General features: G+C 38.7%; 1 protein-coding gene and 1 long non-coding RNA gene across 11 annotated transcripts in view; one reads left to right on the top strand and one right to left on the bottom strand.

Annotated features, from left to right (window-relative positions):
- The window catches only part of CACNA2D1 (calcium voltage-gated channel auxiliary subunit alpha2delta 1), a 381,260-nt gene that overhangs the window by 239,701 nt on the left and 117,052 nt on the right, over positions 1-24,507 (bottom strand). The gene's annotated exons all lie outside the window — the stretch shown is intronic.
- Positions 10,215-15,852, top strand: LOC130606310 (uncharacterized). The gene is made up of 5 exons (XR_008973945.1): positions 10,215-10,285; positions 11,762-11,924; positions 13,284-13,441; positions 13,963-14,118; positions 15,788-15,852. It is a non-coding gene; the product is annotated as an uncharacterized LOC130606310 (long non-coding RNA).

Genomic DNA, 24,507 nt, shown 5'->3' on the forward strand with positions numbered 1-24,507 from the left:
CTTTGAAATAGAAGCAATGCAAAGCAACGGAAAACAAGGCAAAACATTTTCAGATTTTCATAGTTTTTGTTTTGAACATTCCTTTTTCAGCAAAGAGTGTGTTAACAAATGAGTTAGAAAAACAGAGGAAAAGTACATGTGTAAAGAAAGCTAGAGTGAATTTTACAAACCATTTTCAAATCCATATCTCATTTATATAAAATCAGTAAGAGTTTTTAAGCATTTACTTGGTAGAGACAAAATCACTGGATTTTTACAACAAACTCTTCATCTCATGGCTAAACAAAAATGATTTATCTTCAGAAAAAGAAACTTAACTTCCAATTTTACTGCAATGATAACTTTATTCAATAACATTTATTTCAGATAAGGGCAATTCCATTATCCCCCAGGACTCCCCTTTGACTCTTACATAGGAGTATCTTTTCTTCCCATCGCAGCAGTGTTCCATAGCTAATTCTACAGCATGGTCTACCAAGCCCTGGCAGCAATAGCTTCTAATATGTCTATGAGCATCTACTACCTCATTTTCAAGAGCAACAACTGACACTAAAATCTCACATATTCAGTATTCTGTTGACTTCCACATTTCCATATTTTTCATACGAGCTAGACAAAGACAAGGGGAATAGGAGCAAAAAAAAAAAAAAAAGGGTTTGCATGCAGATGGCTTGACACACCAATATTTTAATTAGTCAGCTACTCAAATCCAGACCCTGGCAATACAGAGGAAAACGATTATGAATGTGAAATTAAACTAGACAGTGTGTAAATACTACAGAAACAAGTGGCATGGTTTATGATGCACAAAATACTAAACTGAGATACTAGGGGAGGAAATTAGCCAAAATAATTAATGACATTGTTCTAGAACTTAAGAAGCATGGTGATGAAGCAGATTTCGGCATAAACCCGGTTTATCCACCATATAGCTTCCCCATGCATGTTTTCCTTTTTCATGGATATAGCTAGTTTCATTGGCACATGCCAGCTTCAGAAAAAGTAAACAGAATTTCTGCTGTAAGAGCAAATTTTATATTTAGGTTATTATTTTGGATAATTGTTTCCCAGTAATAGTGGATGGCAGAGAAAATGGAAATATTTTGTAGGTAGGGTAAATGCTGTGTTCCACAGGTGAGTTCTAGGTATTCCTTTCATTTTAAAAGCATCCAGGTAGCAAAATGAGAAAATGGATAAATTGGTGAAGAGGTAAGTCAGCTAAACTTTTCCTCCTGTTTTATATCTTTATGCCTTAAAACAAATGTACTGTGAATGATCCACCTACAGGACCACTTGATAGCAGAAAAGTAGGCTCCCTTGTTTCAAATCCTGCTCTTTATAATCAATCTACTACTAAGGATGATATTGTTCAGCCTTTAGGCTATGTGACCAAGGAAGGAAGACTGGAGTAAGCATCTGTAACCGTGTAGTCACTGTAATGTAGAGTACCTCTGCTACTGTAATTTTACTGTCTAGTTTACTTTTGGTTTTCCATCAGTACAAGATAAGAACATAATGAAAAGCTTCTGTCTGAACAGCCAGTTTTCCCAAAGGTATAAACTGAAGCCTTTAGTCTGTGGTCAGGTTATCACTGTAACTGTGAAGCAGCTGCTGCGAAGCAACTGCTCAAGAATCAGTTTTAAAGTTTTCTGAGCATTTTGTCTATTCAACTTATATGGACTTAGAGGTCAAAATGAGACTTTAATGCTGACTTTTTCCCATCCAAAGAAAACTGGGATAAAATTAAAAATCACCTTGTACAAAACATGTAGTTAGAGATAGGAGGTTTTAATTACATAGCTAGCAATGCATTTTATTAATTGAAAAGCCCTCTTTTAATAAAGAACAGTTATTCTCATTGGGACTCAGAATATTAATTTTCAGTATTCCTCTATAACAATACTAAGAAATGTTCTAAGATTGACACTTGTGTTAAGAGATACTTAGTGTTAATATGCTCTTAATAACCCTGACTTTAACAAATGCACAGAATTGCCATACCTTATTTTCCTAAGGCATATCTTTAACAACAAAAACACACCATCCTAGGAATTAAAACTAACATCAATTCTGCCTGTGACCCTTATCAAACTATGTAAGCTCCTGGCACTTCGGTTTGCCCATTAAAAGGAAAGCGTGGGGTTCAGTTATGTTTACACAGTGATTATGAAAGTATACGAGACAGTGACTATATGACTATTTTGGGGAGAAGTCCTAAGACAGCCTCCTACAGGAAAACAGAGAAAAAAAAAACAACAAAAACAAAACACAAAGCTTTTCCTTTCTTTTCCTTCTTTTGAACTTCATGTTGACCAGATTTAAATTTCATTTCTAAGAAGACAGACTAATACCTGACAGCTTTCTATAACATGAACTAGGGTCATGTTTAATAAGTTACACTATTTCTTTGATGATGAGCTATATTATATATATCATATATATATTATATATATGAGGTCTCTCTCGTGAGACCTCACTTGGAGTATCGTGTGCAGTTCTGGTGTCCTCAACATAAAAAGGACATGGACCTGTTGGGACAAGTCCAAAGGAGGGCCAGGAGGATGATAAGGGGACTGGAGCACCACCCACATGAAGACAGGCTGAGGAAGTTGGGGCTGTTCAGTCTGGAGAAGAGAAGGCTGCGTGGAGACCTCAGAGCAGCCTTCCAGTATCCGAAAGGGGCCTATAAGGATGCTGGGGAGGGACTCTTCATTAGGGACTGTAGTGATAGGATAAGGGTAACGGGTTAAAACTTAAACAGGGGAAGTATAGATTGGATATAAGGAGGAAGTTCTTTCCTGTTAGGGTGGTGAGGCACTGGAATGGGTTGCTCAAGGAAGCTGTGAAGGCTCCATCCCTGGAAGTGTTCAAGGCTGGGTTGGACAGAGCCTCGGGTGACACGGTTTAGTGTGGGGTGTCCCTGCCCATGGCAGGGGGGTTGGAACTAGATGATCTTAAGGTCCTTTCCAACCCTAACAATTCTATGATCCTACATTTATGATGATGAAGTATTAACTTCTGTCTTGACTTTTTTGAGTCATTTAGTATCGAGTTACACAGTTTAAAAATACATGTATTTGTTTGCCAACATTACTTATCAAATGAAATGAATCTCGTGACAAATGAGGATAGCCGCAACAACAGCCTAAATTCAGAAGCATAACCAACACTGCAGATGTATTAAGCCTAATGAAATAGGCTTAATAAAGCTTAATCAGACACTCATAAAATATTATGCAAACAGAACCACTCATATATTGATACTGTGGCTTAGGAAGTAAAGTACCCATTATAAATAAAATTCCCCATCACCACAGGATTTTTATTCAGCTGTGATAAAACCAGACACATTACTTATCCGCGACAATTAAAAGTGAAAAGGAATATGCTCAAGTTCCTGAAAAATCTAACATTTCTTCTTCACACTTTGTCTCCAAGCTATTCTTTTATATTCTTTTATTATCACATTAAAAAATTCCAGTTTTTTCCTAATTTGTTAATAAACATCCTCTGGCATTTGATGCACTTCACAGGCTGTCATAACAGGATATATTGCTCATTCACTTTGGACAGAGCCTTGGGTGAGATGGTTTAGTGTGAGGTGTCCCTGCCCATGGCAGGGGGGTTGGAACTAGATGATCTTAAGGTCCTTTCTAACCTTAACTATTCTATGATTCTATGCTGTTATAAAGTTAAATATAGTGTGTATTACTATCAACTTGAAAAAGACCACTGATTAACACACAGCAGCCTATAAAAATATGACTGGCACAGAGAGGATGACCAGAGATTGTTTGACCTCTGGCTCTTCCACTGCAAGTTCAAGTGGGGGATGCAGAACCTGACACAGATTACTGACAGAGCTAAGAGTTTACATCTGTTTAGGACAGACCAGACATATTCATGGGAAGAAAATCTACCAAGTGTTATTAATGCAATTAAAACCATCTGTGACTGGGGAAAATCTTGGACTGCAAACTGCTGGAGGTGAAGAGAGCATTTTGACTAAGAACCACGATGCCTATCCTTCTTTTACACCCTCTCCTACATATCTACTTTTGACCCTTTGAGAGAGGCTACTGAGGAACGGGTTCAGAGGCTGTACAGGATGCCTTTCCTGTACAGAGTGAGAGAAGCAAACAGGCATATTCTGGGTACCCACCTTTAGCAGGATAGAAAGTAGTAAACTGATTCTGATATAAAATTGTATATGCCAAAAATGTAAGCTGCCTTCATGGCCTCAAAACCTTTCCCATGCATAAAAAGAAAAAAAAAAACAAGTCTCATGTCCGAACCATTTAGAGAGAAATGCATGGGAAAATTCTGCCTTACAATGGAGAACAGAACTCCTCTCAGCTCCTTTTCAAAGGAATTAGTTGTATCTTCTGTGCACCCAGGTGGGAGTGGCCAAAATAAAGACCAGTATCATGTCCCCTTCCCTCATTTTCTACAATATGTAACATATACATAAAAAGAAATATATTCTGACCTCAACATTGGTAAATCATTGCCACAAGCCTCATGACTAATGCAACGAAAAATGATAAAAATATGAGTAACAGCAAAACAATCAATGCCTCCTGCTTTATTGGCTGAGGATTTTTGACACAGATCAAGTAAGATAAATTTAAAGTCAAAACCAATAGGGTAAGTTTAGGACAACAAAAGGCTGTTAGACCCTTCCCATTAACCTCAGTCAACACTTAAAATGCAGCTTTGGTCTTTCTTTTGGCTTCCCCTTGCTTTTGTGAGGTATTTTATGAGAGGTTCTGAAAAGAAATTACAAAGCTGTAGTGGAAACATGATGCTATGCTACCCTGTGATGTTTACTTTGGGACAAATGAAATCCTGAAATTCTTCTGAAAAATTGATTCCCTAGTTTTTACAAATTTGGTTATTCCAATCAGCAATCTGTTAGCCTCTTCTCGAGTGCAATATTTGAAATAAAATGTAGATTCCTGCTGCTTTCTGAGACCTTTCACGTCAGTTCTTTGATACATAAAATCATAGAATTGTAAAATGGTTTGGGTTGGAAGGGACCTTAAAGATCATCTAGCTGCAACTGCCCTGCCACAGTAGCAAGTATACAGAGAAGCCTTTCTCCAGCAGCTATGGACTTAAGAAACTCAAAAAGGATGCAGTATGGAAAAGTGAAGAGTCAATGATCTGAGGCTACATTGCAGCAATGCTGCTCTCCTTGCATAGGAAAATCCATTGCAATTTCCAATGGCAATGGATTAAATTGTCTCTTTACCAGCTAGATGTCCGTGGCAAACTTATGGTTATTTCAGAACTGCACTGACGTCCTCAGCCACCTTAGAGACATAGCACTGCACAGTGGGAAGGAAATGTAAATATACATACAAGATAATACTCTGTATTTCAGCCAACCTATGTGTATTTTCTGTTAATTCTCAGCATGCTCAATATTCTGTATCATACCCCTAGTGACCTCTGGATAACATTCTGTCTGTTAGCTCCTCTTTTAGGACTCCGATTTTCTTGTGGTTTAAGGTGCTCTGCCAAGGCTCATCTTGATTACATACATTATTTCTCATCAACAGAGGGGCTGCTGTGGTCTATCAGGTTCGTACACAGTATGTTATCAATAACACTTCCTAAAATAGAAATTTGCCTCAAACCAAAATGTGTCTCTGATAATTGTGTTTTCATTGAAGTCTTAACTGTTTGTTTTTATAAATTATGAGATCAGCTAACAGATAGCAGATGCTGATTTTATCCTTCCTGCCATTTGTTACTCTGCATATTATTTCTTTACAAGACCAATACTGATTCATCAGCAGAACACTGAGTCCAGTTTTTAATATTAAATTTACATTATATTAATGATAAAAACAAATCAAAGTAAAATCTGTTTAAATTATTTGGGCAATTTCCTGTCCAATACATGTTTTAGAAGACATTATTAATAAAATGTTTCTAATTCATTAAAATATAAAACCTTTCACTCCTAGCTCTTCAATTTCCTAAGGAAGAGCTTATTTTTGAGAGACACTTAGTCCATGATTTTATACTTATCTGGAGAATGTAGATAGCAAGTTGAGGGAGGATTCACAAGGAAGGCCAAACACTTCTTATTATATGAACCAAAAAAGAAATTATTTCCAGAGGAGCTTACACATATTGAAATGCATGTGAACCATAAATATGTAGATGAAATCCAGACTTTAGTATATCATGATAATTTATGAAATGGTAACAATTGCTTTGGGACACATGCCCAGCACATGGTTATTACCCCTATTCTTCAGATGCAAAGATATTATATGAGTATTATATTGTCCTTATTTTCAAGTTGCAAGCAAATAAAACAATAAAATTATAGTTTCTGGAAAGTTTCTTCTTCATAACCTTTTCTCCATAAAAGACTTTTAAATCAAAATACAGTTTTCAGAAACTTCTTTCCTAGACAGGCTCACACCTTGAAACAGGTACCTATACCTAAAGAATAAAATCAAAGCACAGCAGAAGAAATGACTCTCTGGAGGACAAAGCTAGAGTAGGAGTCGTCTCTCACCAGCAGAGAGGCATGACCTCAAACCAGAGTAACTCCCAACCTGGCTGTCTCACAGAGTTATCATATGTCAATCTTTTCAGGGTCAGTGACTGGCGATAACATCCTAAGAATTCTCTAGTTTCCTGACTGTCTCTGACACTTATGAATAAGTATCTCCTTGCCTAACCATTAGAGGCTCCGAACACTCAGTCTTGAACATAAAAAGAAAACATATCACATGAGTTAAGTACAGTTCATTAATGAGATGACCAGCCAGCTGAAATCCTATCTGCTTCTGGAAATATGCTTACAATAATATCATTAATTCTTCTAAATAACTCTTACTAACCAATCTCAAGAATCCATTTTCAGACTTTATCTATCTAATGCATCACTTCCAGCACAAAGGTTCTCCTGGGAATACTTTTTTTCTCAGTTTCTCTGAAGCCATTCTTTCCAAGTTCTCCACCCATTGCTTTGATCTCTACTACATCAAGTTTAGCAGAACCTTGTCATTTTTCTGGAGGATTCTTATCAGAGTTTTGTAGGGCTTTGACTACGGTCCTTTTTTTTTAATTATTTATTCCTCTCCACATTTTGTCTCCAGGTTACATTATCCATAGCCTTTTGTTCCATACCATTCACTAGCTGCTGATGATGATTCACAGCCTCATGTGTTTATTATAAACCTGTAACACATCCAGACTAAAATCTTTTTGTGGGTGACTGACAATCAGCTCTATTCAGTCAGTGGCTAAAATCAGACTCAAACTTCCTTCTTCCCAGTAAAACAAAGGAAAAACACTGAGAGCCTGACAAAAGCCAGGCTTTGGCAGTATCCCGAGATACCTTCCCAAAATCCTCAATGACACTGGCTTATTCATCCCTTGTGCGTCATCTGCTACCATTTATCTCTATGCAATCACAGCAAACATCTTCATTTCAGCCGTTTGTGCAGCGCCTGCATCAACAGCACGACAACACAACGCAGCAATCAACAGCCATGGTTTACTTGGAGGCCAGCTAGATCCCGAGCACGCACAGTGATTTATACCTCATTCTTTCCGAGAGACTCTCATAGATTTCTACCTTTAAGGGCAAAAAAATGCTAAACTGATATTTGTGTACCCATCTCGTTTACACCGGGAACGAGCTCCCGGCAAACAAAACAAGCGCTGACCAACAGGGGGACACAGGTGCAGCGGGCTTTGACAGCGTTCTCAACGGGAGGGGCGGGGGGAGGGAGGGGGGAGGGGGGGGGGGGGGGGGGGGGCGGGGCCTGGTGCGGCTTCGGCCGCGGAAGCAGCACGGAGGGAGCGCGAGAGGGCGAAAGAAGTGTGGGACTGGGTCGCCGCCCGCGCTCCTGCAGCGCCACCTGCCGGCCGCCCAGGGGCCGGGCCCTGCCCTCCCTCAACAGCCGGCCGCCGTTGCAGGCCTGAGGGAGCTGCTGCTGCACGCCGCGGGCTGGCGCTGGAAACATCAGCGGCAGGCCGAAAAGAACTCCCAAAACACCGGGGTAATAGTAGTATTAGTCGCAATAGTGGCAGCCTTCCAGTATTTGAAGGGGGCCTACAAGGATGCCAGAGAGGGACTGTTCATTAGGGACTGTAGCGACAGGACAGGGTAATGAGTTTAAACAAAAACAGGGGAGATTGAGATGAGCTCTTAGGCAGAAGTTCTTCCCTGTGAGGGTGCTGAGGCACTGGCACAGGGTGCCCAGAGCAGCTGTGGCTGCCCCATCCCTGGCAGTGTTCAAGGCCAGGTTGGATGGAGCTTGGCGCAACCTGCTCTAGTGGAAGGTGTCCCTGCCCATGGCAGGAGTTGGGACTGGATGAGCTTTAAGGGTCCAACCCAAACCAGTCTGGGATTCTATGAAAACAACAACAACAATAATTACATGAGGAATATGGGGAGATCGTGAGGGGACAGGAGAGGCAGCCATGAGGGATGAGGGGAGATCGCAAGTGGACAAGAAGGACAGTCATGAGGGGTGAGGGGAGATTGTGGGGGGACAGCCATGAGGGAAGATCATGAGGGAAGATTGTGAGGGAAAAGCAGGACACCCATGAGGGAAGATCATGAGGGGCGAGGTGGAGCAGTCAAGAACAGGGATCTTGAGGAGACAGGAGGGGCGGCTATGAGGGGAAGTCATAAGGAGACAGGAGGGGTGGCCATGAGGGATGAGGGGAGATTATGAGGGGAGAGCAGAGGCAGCCATGAGGGAAGATAATGAGGGGAGAGATGGGGCGGTCATGAGAGGTGAGGTGAGATCAAGGGAAGAGCAGGGGTGGCCATAACGGAAGATCATGAAGGGAGTGGTGGGGAAGTTGTGAGGGGAGATTGTGAAGTGAGAGCAGGGGCAGCCATGGGCCATAAGGGATGGCCATGAGGGGAGATCTTGACAGGAGGTGGGGGGTGGCAATAAGGGGTGGGGGTGGCAATAAGGGGTAGGGGTGGCAGCTATATTGTGAGGGCCACTACGAGAGGGCAGATGAGGGATGGCTGTGACTGGAGATCATGAGAGGCAGCCATGAGGAGAGATCATTCTGCCCTTAGTGACATGGCTTAGTGGTGGGCTTCATAGTCCTGAGGTAACAGTTGGGCTCAATGATCTTAAAGGTCTTTTCCAACTTGTTTGATTCTATGATTCTATAAACCAGAACCAGTCAAGAGCCAAATCTGGATGCCACATGGTCACCCCATCCCACACTCACCTCTGCTGCATGCCAATGTTCCATTGCTGTCTTATCTCCCCCTGCAGCAACCTGAATGAATCATAAAGTCTGCTGCTGTTCCCCAACCAGAGATTTCTACCTTCATCAGTGTCTAAAGGCAAACCAAGGTCTTTGGTGCAGGGTATTTCATCAGCTTTGCAAAGCTTCCTGCTGCCATGGCAGGTCAGCCAGTTGAGCCCTTCTGAAAAGGCAGGGCCGCAAGACCCAGAAACAGTGAGGTTTTGCTAAGAAAATCTCTATTAAAAAAATAAACAAGCACATCCCAATAGTAACATCAGCAAAGTATCATGTATACACACAGTCAAACTGTAAGCAGCCAAATCCAGCCTGATAGTTGCTTTGATTTTTGAAAATGCATAGTAATTATGCTTACCCACTGTGCTCTAATTGAAATATGGTCATTAAAAATCGCTCTAAGAAATAGTGCCATTTAGGACTTTTCACCCAAGCAGAACAATTCGACTATAATGACTTTATCTTGAAAAGTAAATTTTCAATTTTATGCACTGAGTTATGATTTGGAATAACATAATTTATGATATGAATGAGATTATGATAACCTAACCTAGAATTATTCCTTCTTTTTTAAAAAAGAAGTTAAAATCCTTTACCCATTCCATTAAGAAGTAACAGCAGCAATTTACAAATCCTAAGCTAATTTTATTTTCAATTTTATTACTCTTATCTTTTGTGAATTTTTCCTCTTCTCTAGGAGGCTTTATTACTGCCAGAGTCTCAGTATAGATTTTATTTGAAATAATTTTTTTTTGTAAGTAAGTTCTCCAACATTTGTATCTGATTTCTCTACATCTGATAGGAAAAAAAAAAAGATCTGATTTCTGCAGTCTGAATGAGCAGTAGCACTTTTCTGGTTTATCTCTCATACAATAAACATAAATCAGTGATAAAGTAAAACTGAACCACTCATCCCATTCATTGCCAAGCCGTTAACTGCAGCCTATATTTTAGCACTTAAAACTCAACAACCACATCACCCAAAACCCCACAAGTCCCCCTGGGATTCAAGGGCATAGTAGGAATTCTGAACATAATTAACATATTATACAATGAAGTATATTCTTACTGCTCTTAATACATAGTATTTTTAATAATCACTGCAACCAATGAAGAGTATGTGAATTTTAAGCAGCAGCTGAGAATTTTAATGTTGCACATTGGGATGATATTTACCCTTTTGAATAAGCTTACAACAGGACAGCACCCTGGACAGCAGAATTTGGGTGCACTATTTCACTTCTTTCCCAGACCGGGCACTTTTGGTTGTCTGAAGTACTGTCCCTCAGTGCAGCCTAGCAAAGCTCTTTGCACTTTCACTCAGGACTCAGTAAGACACAGAGCCACCAGCTGACGGCAGCACCTTCTGCTTGCTTCTACTGTGAAGAAGAGTTACGAGGTCATGATACTCATGCTTTAAGTCATCAGGCCAGGTACAAACTACCATCTCCACAGCATGCAGTCCTGCTCAGTTAACATTAACAGAAAACTTTGCCTTGAATGTGTTTATGGGGACAAGGTTAGCTGGTTGCTTTTATAATTCTCTTTTCAAATCAAAAGTTCTGTACAGCATTGCTTCGATGTGCACAATGCCGCTGCACCACCTACAACATTAGGATAAATTCCAGATGCAACAGATATTATCTCTTTTACTAAAAGGGCTGCTGTACTTTAAAAAAAAATCTGTTAAAAAAGCTACTGGACCTCTTACTCTGGTGGCATCAGAAAAAAACATAAAGCAACACTTCTATCAGCTAACACAATTAATTTTGAATGCATGAGTGTGAGCTATAAAATTTCTATTTGCACAAGCAATGATATCAGAATTTGGGAAGCAAAATGCATTAGCTGTTTTACAAAGCAGATTACATTACTGGCAGATTACTTTGGCATTTGCTTTATACCTGGGTGGCGAAAAGGTTAGGGGATTAAATACTGTACCTGTAGCCCAGTCACCATCTTTGCACACCACCAGGCAGATTTTAAATATTCTCTCAGTTTTCATTTGCAGTATGCTATATTTGTGTGAAATTGTTCAGCCCCATATCCTAAAATCACTTTATGAATGCTATGATCTGTGTATGGCTTGCAAAACATAGAAGGTAAGGTAAGTTTAATGGAAGAAAAATATTTAAGAATTGAAATCAAGAACTAAATGTTTTATCTAGAGAACATTTTAAAACAAAACCATATGTTACTTGTACAATAAAACTTCTCTTAATTAATAACTAAATCAACACACATAAAGAGGCACTTCACAACAACCGATAGTAAATCAGCCAAAATTAGCTGATTATGTGGCTTTTAACAGCAGTAAGGCTGCTCTACTGATCTAAATCTGAATGCTGAACTGCTGAACCCATTTTCTGGGATAAATTTAGATGTTCTTTCATGTTCCACTTTTCTTTGGTACTTGGATCAGTTATGCAGTGTATAATTATACCAGCACAGTTAGACAGTGCTTTCTATCTGAATGTCTCAACATGCTTTTCAGACTTAATTACTTTGGACTTGGAAATCCTTCATGACGTAGATACCATTAGTCAAATTTAAAACAACAGTAAATGCAGTCACAGAAGAGGGGAGTACCCAGAAAAAGATTGACATGAATCCTCAGCTTCTGGATTATACTAGGAAATACCTTGCTCTTGACAATGGTAAGTAGCTTGATACTTACTTTAAACAGAAACACGAGTAAAATCCAGGCACTAAATAATTCCTCATTGTCCACCCAAATACTCTGACCCATATCCATTCTCAGAGGATGCCTAACACGTGCCTAAAAGCTCAGGCCTGGGGTGAGGTGCAGTAGCATCCTTTCCACTTCTTCTGAACACACAGCATCTCTTGGTAGTAGGAGTTAAGCACTTATACAGAACATGAGACAAAGCTCCAATTTTTCTTAGCATAAGAGAAAACTCACACCTTGCACCTCTGTAGAAAATGACCTATCATTTTGTTTTACATGAAAGACACCTTTCCCTATAAAGCTATTTTTAGCAAAAATTGACAAAAAATGACTTAGTTTTTGGTTTTTTTTTTCTGAAATAAATCCAGAAAACTCCCTTTAGCAGTAGTTTTTGGCTGTAGATGCTGAACTAAATACTTACATAGTAGAGGAAAAAGATGTAGACATACCTATATTCTCAAAATATTTATTCAAGTAAATGATTGTGAATTCTCACCTGTTTTACCCAAATTGCCTTATAAGCTGACTAACTTGGAGGCTTGAAGCAAAGGGAGAACTAAACCCACATTCTTGTTTTTTACACGTGGTATTTTATCACATTTTTCTCACCCTGAAGGATTCCCAAAATGCAGCATAAACTTCAGAACTGGAAGGATCCTCTCTGCTCAGCTCTAACAGCTGAGCACATCACCTCTCACTGTTCTAGCACCTTGGCTTATCAGGAGGACTGAAATTGCATCTCTGGCACCTGGAGCCCTGACACCAGGTTGCAAGCTGGTTTTATTTTCCCATTTTTCTGGGCTGTGGGACTTTCATTCAAAGGACATGACTCAAACGCAGAATAGATCTGTCTGCTAACAGCCATGCTGAAACTGAAAACACTAGCAGCTAGTAGTGCTACAGGCTGCTTGTGTTAACAAGCCCTGCTGAAGGGCAGGGTTTATTAGGTGGAATGCAGGATCATGAAAAGGAAGGATACCTGCATAGCAATGTGCTGCATTAAATGATAAATCAGTCAAGCAGAAAGAGATCAGAGAGGTAAAATGCTTATTAACATTTCCCAGACATACCTTGCTTATCTAGGTCACTATAAAATGCTCTCTACTTCTTTGTCTGGCCAAGATCTATTTCTTCTATAACGCCTAGAAATATGTGATGACGTAAAATAGTTAATTGTTAACATATGAGTGATCTCGTGTTGTTCATGCGTACCGCATAGTTCTGCACTGATACTTTAAAGAATTAAATACAATATAAGAAAAATGAATCCAGAATACACCCTGAACAGCAGCTGCCTTTTTACACCATCTTGCGTTTTGAAAAAAAGTATGGGCTGCCACCAATACAGAATTCACAGAGGTCATAGGACTGGAATTCAGCAGCACAGAGGATCACAATTGCAAACGGAAGGTCTCCATAGGAGTTGCAGGAGACTCCTCCAGCATGTGTTTTCACAAACCAAGAACACTAAATCCTCTTCCGCACGTACAACTGTGCAACAACTGCATATTTGTTTACAGGATCAGTTGTATCCTGATGATCTCAGGCAAGCCCAGCCAGCTGGTTCCTAACTCATAGTTCTAGTTAAAAGTTAGGGGTAGCTCAGATGCCTGGATGGAAGAGAAAGCATTGATTCCTCAAGGATGTTGTTAAGGGTGTGAAAAGAAAGTCATCCCAAAGCCCTGTACTGAATATATAGCCATATTTCTAGCTCTGGTTTTCTCTTTGCTATTACTGTTTATATCAAGAGCAGATGGCTAACTACCAATCATTTGGATCCCTGGATTAGCATTTAAATGCCTGAATATAACAGCATCACAGAAGTATATGAAGGGATATATGAAGAGGTATGAGAAAACTGAGTATACTGATAGATGACCTTAATTTACTAGACCTCAGCTTAACCTTTGGCTTCCATTGTGCATTTATATATAAAACGCTCCTTCCTCATAGCTATACAAGTGATTGTTAGTGACAAAGATTAATCTTATTACTGGCTTTCTCAGTGAAAGGATATAGAAACACGGGGAGATGCATGGAATGTTTAATGATGCATGTGGCGTGCAAGAGAAACTGTAATTTACTGGGAAAGACACTTGAGGAAAGATTGCTCAAGCGACACATTGCAGCTCCTCTTTCAAGAATAAAAAGAACAAATTGGGGTTTGTTCATTTCCTTGCCCATGCTTTTTTCCCCATCTAAGAATTCTGTAATAGAAAAAACTACATTGCTCTAAAACATGTGATTTAACATTGGAGGTCATACGTAAAATGACATAAAATTGAGGTTTTTTTGGCATTCTGGTATCACACATTTGAGACTAAGGTATAATTTGCTTATGGATCAAATGTGTCAGCAGCAGTCTGTGCAAACTGTGTATATTTCAGAACCAGTAAACGTCATCTATAAAAAGTATTTGAGGTAGATACTGTTATATCTCACATTGATCACATACTTCTGGGCACTGAAGATACTTGTGAGTGCAAAGAGTACATTCAGTATTCAGTAATACAGTGGTAGAAACAAAACCAGTCTGAAAGCTGTGTGAAAGAGCTACAGAGTCTGTGATGGAAGGCAGCTGACAACCTAGCCATGCTGCAGGACTCTGCCCACAGGCTCTACAAAGTGAGCTGCAAGACCCAGGGAAATGTACTGAGCATCCTTCAAGCCTGCCCAATTAGACCAGTCTGCAAGGACTTTAACAGAGTGTCTCATCTTTTAAAGGAGTTAACAGAACCTCAGGTAGCATAAATTACTCTTGTCACTTCAATTCCACCACCTATTTAAACTAATTTACACCATTTGCCTTAGTGAGCAAAGCAGAAATTGACCTGGGAATACTATTATGCTGCATTTGCAGATTAAAACCTCTTATTCTCATGAAAGAATTGTGCCTGCAATGTGTAACCCATTTTGCTCTGATGTAGGTTTAGAGAGCCTGAAACAGCTGTATTTTTTCAACATGTAATAGCACCTATCACCATGAAAACCATAACTACATAAACAAGCACCACAGAGCTAGGAGGCAATATGTATTTCCTGTCTGAAGTAACAGTTTTGTTTAAATACTCTATTATCCTGGCAAAAATGAAAGTCTTCTGAGTTTTATGTTCACAAATGGTGTAAATGGAAATTTCCATTGCAGAGAAGCCATGTCTTCTAATGCCCACTCCATGCCACTTCTGATTGTACCTGTTATGGATCTACGAAAGCCCTATTATTCAAGCATTAAGTCTTGCTTGCTAGAATAGGTGTGATGAAGTGTTATCACATATCTACTTGCAGGTATATTACCTTTCCAGAGCTCAAATTATTTGATTATAAAGAAAAAAAGGCAAATTAATACAAATTGAAAAGACAGAACAGATATTTCCAAATGGCCTGAATTTAGACTGAAAACTTTGACTGCTATTTCAGTATAAATCCTGAAGCACAAGCCAGTTACATTATCAACATGCCAAAATGTGATTTGTTTGGAATGCGTTTTTTTATGCTTATTTATTATTGCTGTACAGGCTTTCCTTTTCTGATAGACTCAATAAAATTTTTCATAAATGTATTTTTCTCCATGTGCCTGCATTCAACATTGCTATCACTTCACAGCAGGCATATGGAGTAACTGATAGACTATTTTAAAGAGTTCGTTGTCAAGTTAGATTTCACTTCAGAGCTGACCTCAAGCAGTTTCTGTGCTGAAATGCTTTGTGTGTCTGCAGTTACAGCAAGGCACTTGCATTTAGAACTGCTGGTAAACAGGCACCTCATATAAACAAAAGCAAAGCACTTTGTACAGACTAGTAGTATTGATAATAATCCTTTCCATTACTACAGAGTTTGAAGCCAGAAGGGACCACCTGAAGTGGAGCAAAGGTGAAGGGGAGTGAGTGAGGAGAGAACACATCTGAATGCAGAGATGTAAGGTCAATGCTATCTCAGAGCTGGCATGCCCAAGAAGTTAAAGCAAGCTGGGGAAAAGCCAGGGACAGAGCTATGTCCCAGCAGCACACAGCCTGTTTTAGCAGGAAAGGCAATGCTGCAGCATTCGCTCTTTCTGGGGTGACATATCCATGTACATTTCCAGTGCCCAGGAATGGCAGTTTGCCAGCATTCATGAGATGGAGGAGAGCCTCCCCATATGTTAAGGCTGGTAAAGAGGAGAAAGCATATCAGAAGCTGGGAAGCAGAAGTATGTGTAGAGTCATCCTTATCCTAAATGTAGAAGGTTTTTGCCATTTATTCACCGCTTTCTGCACTCTTAATTATCTTCCACACCTTCCACACTCAGGTACTTAGAGTGCATAAACCACCATTTAACATACAATGTAAAAGTTTCCCATACATTAGTCCCATACATTGACTGAATTTCACAAGTTTCTTGTGGTATATATACCAGTGTTGTAAATTGTACCAAACTGGAAACCATGTCGAACTGCTTGACCTCTATAACCATTGTGGAGACAATGGTTTTCTGAACACAGCTCCTTCTCTCCAGTTCACTTTATCTCTTTTTTTTTCCTGGAGGAACACATTTATACTGGGCCATATTGACTCCAAAGGACCACACTAAACCCAGACTGAAGTAAAACCTTTAAATTAAAATCCTTAAATTTCAGGACTGGTGCCCTGTAGATGTAAGGCAGGGCACCAGTCAACTCCTTCAACCTACTGATCTGCTTCTTGTGCACCTTCAGCAACTGAATACAGATCATGATCTCCATTCCTGATGACTGGTGAACTGATATCAGATTTACCAAGTCATATTGTTCACTTCTATGAATCATGAAAATAAATTTGTGCTCTTCCAATACCACTCACCACTAGACTAGATGCTTTCTTAGTTTATTCTTCGGGTTCCTTAAAACATACGGATGTAAGTTATGTTCAAGATATTCAAGGTAGTGTTATTCATCCCTATAGTTTATTCATTAATTAGTTTTTAACTGCTTTGTTATTAGAGGAGTATATTGTTTTCTTCTCTGAATCATACAGCAGCTATTTTGATTTATTAACATTGATAGTTTAATTTCTGTTGCCAATATTTTGAAGGCCTGGATTCATCGTACAAAGCTGTTCAAGCTTAGTCAGTGAGCTGCCAAAAAGTCGAGACTCGTGTCTAGAAGGAAAGAAATTGAATCCATAGCCTAAGGCACCTTTGGCAACTGAGACACACATAGAAGCTATGGGAGGACAGAATAGGCACAAAATGTGCATTCTCTAAGCCTGTACACAGGATGGGTTTAATTCCTGAAATTTTTGAGCATGCAGTGTGAAGGGATTCTTATGCGCAGGTGGGAGTCTCCTGGGCGGCTTTCCCAAAATCTGGCTCTGAAATTCTGCCTCGCAACCTTTGCAGCATGGCTGTTCTTGCTGAGGATTTGCCATGCATCTTGCTCTCCCCCCACATCCGTGGAGCCAGAATTTTCAGCTGTTCTGTATTGATATCATTGTCTTAATCACACCACTTGTATCTTTTAGTAGTTATTTTTCATTTGGGTTATAAAGAAATGAAGAACTCCAAACATAACCCTTCTGTGTCTGGTGTTTTGGAGTTTCAGATGAAAGGATCCTGCTGACAAGAAACTTGGCTTTTGTCTGTTACTGATATTACAGTATCATCTGGAAATCTCCAACCACTTTCAGTCTAAACTGGAGCAAACACATGGTAAATGACACTGCATACTATGAAGAGCTTACTGGCTCAAAAAAGATGGAAAAAGAAATATACCATTTTTCAGTAGCATAAAGTGATTAAGTCAATTGGCTTAATTATGAAACCCAAGATGGCTGGCAAAAAAAAAAAAAAAAAATACTTAAAGCTGATCTCCAGAGGTGTTCAATAAAAAGCTTATGTGTTCTTCCACAGAGATTCTTTAGTCACTGATATTTAGAGTCCTATGATTATTTCTACTATTGTGTTGAAGTTAATTTTTTTTACAAGAACAGTGAATCAATTACAGAAATGATCCTTCCTTCTGCTGGTACTGCACATTGCTGAGGCTCAAATGTTGAGCGTTTACAAATAAAGGTCTCCAGAGTTCTCATTCCTCATACAGTAATTACAGCTTAGAGAGGTTGGAAAAAACATTTCATAGACTTTAAGGATCCTATGATAGTAAAAAAAAGTAATTTTACTTTAAAAACCTAGAAGATAGTAATAGCTGCTGGTTTGATCTGCCAATTTATTTCAGCTATCTGAAGCAGGAATTTAATCTTTAACTTACATCAATCCTTCCCATATATAAGAAAATTAATTAAACTGAAACAAGCAGACAAATTAAAAAGACTCACTAAATTCACTACAGCAGCTGATGAGACCATCACCAAACAGAAGATAATGAAGAAATATTTTTTGCAAAAATATCCATCATCCTGAAATTACTCTGTGAAAAAAAAAACATGGGTGGTTTTCTGAAGCATTTATTTCTAATTTCAACATGATTAAACAGAAAAAAAGAAGTATTTTCCTTCTCCTTGCCAATAAAAGTGATTATTCAAAAGGAAGATTAAAAATAGACTCTACAAGGGAATACTTCAGGCAAAGCAGACTTTTAACACCTCTAGTACTTTAAGATACTGCCTCGTTCAGGGTAAAATATAATAAAGTCACCATATTCTCAATGCTGGAAAAGAATATGAAGAAATACAGCGCTTATAATTTGAGGCTGATGCAATAAATACAAAAAATCTTACTTTGCGACTTCATACTGAAAAAAGAGAAAATTTATGTCACAATTAATGATCTGTATCCTTTGCTCTCATCTCTTTACAGCTTGAGGCACTTTGGCTGTCCTCTCCTGTAGGGAACTGAGAGAAGATCTAGTGCCTTCCAGAAGCAAGAGCCCGTGAGAGCTTGGCAATGGTGTCAAGCAGCATCCTACTATCCCACCAGTTAAAGAGGATAACAGCACTTGCCTATCTATCTAACACTGCTTTGGGAAGAGAGAGGATAAAATACACAGAAATGTTAAATCCCAGCTACCCTTGGGAAAATTACTTCCTAGATGAAAAGATTTTACTTCCAAGATATTTTCCATGCTCCCAATTTGAATCTTCAATGTTGTGATTCTCCTTGCTGCATTCACACAACATGGCATTACCCTGAACCCATATCTGCCATTCTCACACATGCACTGCAATATTCCCCATATCCTAATTCCTCCCTGAAAACCTATTTTACCTCCAGTACTTTGTATAGATTATTTTAAAACTCTGCTCTGAAATCACCCCCTTCTCTCTTAATGTTATTGGTGTATTTGTAGGTATTCTTTTGATTTCTTTCCAATCTGTCAATATTCTGACATGCCTAGAAGTCTATATAACGTGTGTCCTTGTTTAAAGAAATGTACCAGTGGTATGATCCCACTAATAGAGTATAAACATGTTTTCTTAACCTGCTTTTTTAAATTATTATTATTATTATTATTCATTATATAAGAACTCGCTCTGTGGGCATTACCCAGACTTCTTCCTACACTGTAATTCAGAATATTAATAATTTCCTTTATCAACCTACATTTTGCTGACCTGAATCTCTTTTCTATTTTTTTTTTGGTTTTTTTTGTTTTTTTTTCTTTTCTTTTTCACTTTTTTTCCTCTTCCTTCTTCTTTTCTTCCCTTTATTGGTTTTGTTCTGTCAAGATTCTCTCTGCCCCTCTGTGGTTTTGTACTTTCAGTGGTATTTGAAACCAGCCTTTGTATCCCATGCAAATTTAATGAACATGCTGACTGCCATGTTCTTCCAGATCATTAATGATGACGTTAATCAAGGCCAAATTTAAAATCTCTCCATTAGACCCCTCTCCGCAGTTTAACATACCTGGACAAATTTACTCTTGTTGTAAGCAAAGGATATTTTCAATGAACCTTAAAAACTAGCACCAGTGAATGCAAGTGATTACTCAGGCCCATTACCTTTTATCATTAGCCTTTGTTTGCAGGCATGTACTCATGTCACAATGGCGTGAATATGTATAAAGCCAGTTGTAGTTAATTTTGCCACTAACACTTTTCACAACAGTATCCGACATGCCACTAAATTAAGTGTACTACTGTTACTGCCATCAATCTCACTAAAAAATTCCCTGCCTGGAGAGTGCCCTAGACAGTTGCCTGCTCAGAGATGGATGAGAATGAAGGTATTCTCCACCCTTTTTTACCCAAGTCTTTTCAGTTTGTAGAAAGAATATGTAGTTTAGATTGATCCCAAAGGAGTGAAGAATGAACATGATCCTGAAATCTAACAAAAGGGAGCTCATCTGAGGGGCAAGAGAACTTTTTTGCTTGTACATATTGCTCAAACATCCACGATGCATGTGAGTTTGGAAATACCTTTAAATTATCAGTCTTTCAGAGTATTTTAGTGATTCATAATCTTTCTCCTCACTTCTGCCCATGTACTGCTTTTCGTTTTGCTTCTTCTATGACTCTAAGAGATGTCCCTAGGACAAATACCAAAGACCAGTAGTGTCCAGAGAATAAAAACCATTAAAATAGTCCTCTTTTTTCTTTTCCTTCCTTCAAGAAAAGCACTTTGTCCATTTCCCACATGGGAAAGCACAAAGCTTGGCAGTGGCAGTAAGTGGAGCTTTCACAGAAAAAAATTACAAGGGGAACGGTTACTCAGTACAAAATGAAACACAGGATAGATTTGCAGGTAGAAGAACCAGATGCAATTCTGAGCAGCCACAGTATCTCAGTTTCAATTAAAAGAGGTGAAGTTCTAAAGTGCAGAGAGTTTCACTTAACCACCAACTAAATAGTTCTGCCAGAGGGAAAAAGAAAATGAGGAATGAAATGTAAAACATTGCCTGTGTCCCTGGTTACACAAAGATACTCGTTTCTTGTATGATGAAAGGGTATCTATCTCAGTGCAGAGCCACTGTCCAGCTCATTTGTAATAACTCTGTGGTTTCTTTTGCAAAATAGAAAAGTAAAATCATTTTTTTAACCCCATTCCCAAAGAATTTCACACATAGGTTCATTGCTCCAGGTCTCTGATTTCCAGCATGTCAGTTATTCAACAGGTTGTTGGTAGGACAGCAATCCTCAGATCACCTGAAGGTGTTCAAGGCCAGGTTGGACAGAGCCTTAGGTGGCATGGTTTAGTGGGAGGTGTCCCTGCCCATGGCAGGGGGGTTGGAACTAGATAATCTTAAGGTCCTTTCCAACCCTAAATATTCTATGATTCTATGAACCTACCCCATCAGATCCATAGCCAACTGCTTGGAGATAGTACAGAGATTTCTCTTTAGTTGACTTTTCTATCTCATTTCTAGTATATTTAAGAATTGTTGTCCTCTCTGTTAATGACTACAGGATTGGTCCCTATATACCCAGTCTCATATTTCCTGGTCACATTAACTGCGAATTATTGGAAACATTTCTGTGGATGGACGCATATGTACTGTGAGACAGAACAAGAGCACTAATTACTTTGAGATAGGTCACTCCTGGCTGTCAATTGTTCTTTGAACTCGGGGTGTGTCCACATAATTCTTCCTTTAAATTGAATTGGTGGGAATCTATTCAGTTTCAAATGTAAAACTGGACAGTACAGTTAAAACTGCTGTAGTTAAATCTGAACAATTATTGACTTTCCTATGTGTGACTGTGTCCAGTTGCAAGGTGGGATACCTTTTTTGTTGCTTATCTACTCTGCAAGTCACTGATGAGGGATGAAACTATCGAAGCCCATCTGCAGTTCCTTTAATTTCTGCAGGCTGCTGCAGCATTTGAACTGCAGACTTCAGAGCTTAAATCAAAAGATGTAGTGAGAAGGGTAAATTTTTAATTCCTAGTTTAATGGGTTCTATACAAATATTTCTACTAGTATTGGGCTTTCAGAAGCTAAACAAAACCCTAACATTTAAGACCCTTTTACAGTCTGTCCTTATGCTTAATACAAGTGAAAGAATTAATATGCTGGACCTCAGAGACCCCGTAATACTTTTAAATAGTCTAAAATGTAGCCAGTCATCTTTCACTGGTTAATTTTAAAAGCTGTTTCAAGAGGAGGCACCACTAGTTCTAGTGGAACTCTTGCTGTTAATACTTTTTTAGATGTGTTTCTCCAATGTGAAATTATCCCTCTGTGGTTAAATTCTAAATCGGGCCTTTCAGTTCTTGTAGTTTTTTTCTTTCAGTGAAACATTGAAGTCTTTTTTTAGAACAGCAGAGCTGAACCAGTCTTTCAGACTTTCTCAGTAATCTATTTTAAGGTCATTTCCACCTTTTCTACCTTTTAAACCAGGCTAGTAGTAAAGATCATGGAAGAATCTTAGCAAAAAAAAAATAAAATAAAACAAAATAAAGCAAAACAAAATAAAATAAACCGACAAAAAATTTAACATCTGTAGTTCTGTAAAATAGTTTTAATTAATTGCTGGTTGTTGCCTTAGTGTTTTGCAACCTGGAAAATATACTTTATGCTTATACCAGATCACTTACATTTTCTTGATTTCTTTAATATTTTCCTGCAGAGATCCAAATGACTAAGCTACATCATCAGATAAAAATATTTTTTCTTTCACTTACTGATATCTACGTCTAGGTAAATCCTTGCTTTTGCAGACAAAATTCTGTCATTCCTTCCTGCTATATACCAGCCTTCTGTCTCACCTCATGACTACACTATTTGACAATGCAACAGAATCATAAAATGCATTTAAATAAAAACTTAGCTCACTTTTATAGTCCTGTTTTATTAAACTTAATACAGAGCACACAAAAGAGTGACAGTATATCAAAAATGTTTCATTACACAGAATATGGAAAATCAGATAGAGAAAATAGTATATTAGTAAGACAATTTCTGCTAAAAGTACTGCTTACACTATTATCTCCAGCACTTTCTGAATCCCTGCTTTAAATTAAATTACTTTATGATTTTAATAACTTCCCTTACAAAATTATTGAGGCAGAATAATTTTACAATGACTTTTTTAAAATCAATATTAAATGACTCACCATTTAGTCTTACTCCTTAACTCCTGCAATTGCAGGACCAAACTATGCAAAAACTTTTTGTGAAATGGCCTTTCTTTGCATCAGATTACCCATCCTCTGCAGCAAATGTGTGAAGAGCACTCAATGACCTTCCTTCACCTGCACCCTTACAAGAGAAGGATGGAGAAGCAAGGTGGAAAAGCAATACAAAGGAATGTAACAAGAGACTTTCTATCCCACCAGGTGGTAGGAAAAACCCCACACAAAGAGATACTAATCTAAGGCATAACTTTCCCCATTGTTCCTATATTCCTGTATTCCTATTTTTGCTGTGACTGTGGGAAGTAACTGGCAAGAAGCCACCACAGTCATTCACAATCAGCAAGGATCCGAGAAGGATACTCAGAGATGATTTCACTCCCATTTACTCAGAACGGGTGAGTGAGGACAAACGAGGCCCAAAGGAATATGAACAGCAGGAACTTTCCAGGCCCAAAGACTGGTTTCCATGTCAGTGGAATCCAGCATTCACACGGCTCAGAAGTTATTTTGTGTCACTACATTTGGTTTCTCATTTCTGCAGTTACAACTGAGAAAATATGCAACTGAACTACAGAACATGCTAGGTTCTCAGCAAGGTTTGGCACAGCACATAAGATAGCACATTGGCACTGAGCCGACAGCAGACTATGTTTAACAACTAATGATATACTTTACTATAGCCTTGACACTAAAAACACATACCTAGTGCCAGTCATTCTGTTGCCATTTAAATTCATATACGTCTCAGGATGGTTTCCATCCATGCTGGCAGCCCAACTGCAATGAAGAAGGAGACTGCACTTTGTAGATAAATAAAAGCAAATGTGGGATGTACCTAACTGGATTTGACAGACTGTAGGAATAATTTAAAAATATAAGCGTACAACACATAAATGTTGGCATTATTCATAAGGAGGACAAGAATTCATGAGTTATATGCAACTTGCTAGACCAGAAATACAGGAGAAAGTACCACAGATGTTCAAGTCTTTCAATTTATGCAGCAGTCCTCAGACTTAATATTCACCTAGTGCCTTTTCATTTGTAAAGCCCTAAGCTCCCTACACAAAAAAATTATTCTGAGCATGAATCACAGGGCAAGGAGGCAGCTTGTTTCTTCTCACATGGAAAACCTGCACATAACTAGGAGGAGAGATGGCAAAAGATGTTGTAGGCCATATCCCAAATCATGAAAGGGGATTGTAACTCACACTGCTGGGGCACTTCCTGGGGACTCCTAGCACTGCATCCTATTAAGCAGCACTAAGTATCCTTTCTAATATCCACTACTAGTCATCTGCTTGTTATTGGCATGGTTCTGTAAATAAACATATAAAAAAAAGGCGAAGTCTGGAAAGTATGAACTATCTCATGAACAGATAAAAACTAGAAGGCCTTTTTTAACATCTATAATTTTATTACTTTGCATACTAGCAAGTATGCCATATTTGAAGGATTATTAGTTTGAAAGAGATGCTTCACTTATACAGCTCAGTAACAAAACCAGAAGGGCACTCAAATAGAAAAAAGAAGTAAATGTTCTATAGAGATATGATTTGTTCTTC

Source organism: Pezoporus wallicus, unplaced genomic scaffold, assembly GCF_028554395.1.
Source record: "Pezoporus wallicus isolate ANWC-B61680 ecotype Strahan unplaced genomic scaffold, APGP_CSIRO_Pwel_v1 contig_3058, whole genome shotgun sequence".
In the NCBI taxonomy this organism is placed as follows: domain Eukaryota; kingdom Metazoa; phylum Chordata; class Aves; order Psittaciformes; family Psittacidae; genus Pezoporus; species Pezoporus wallicus.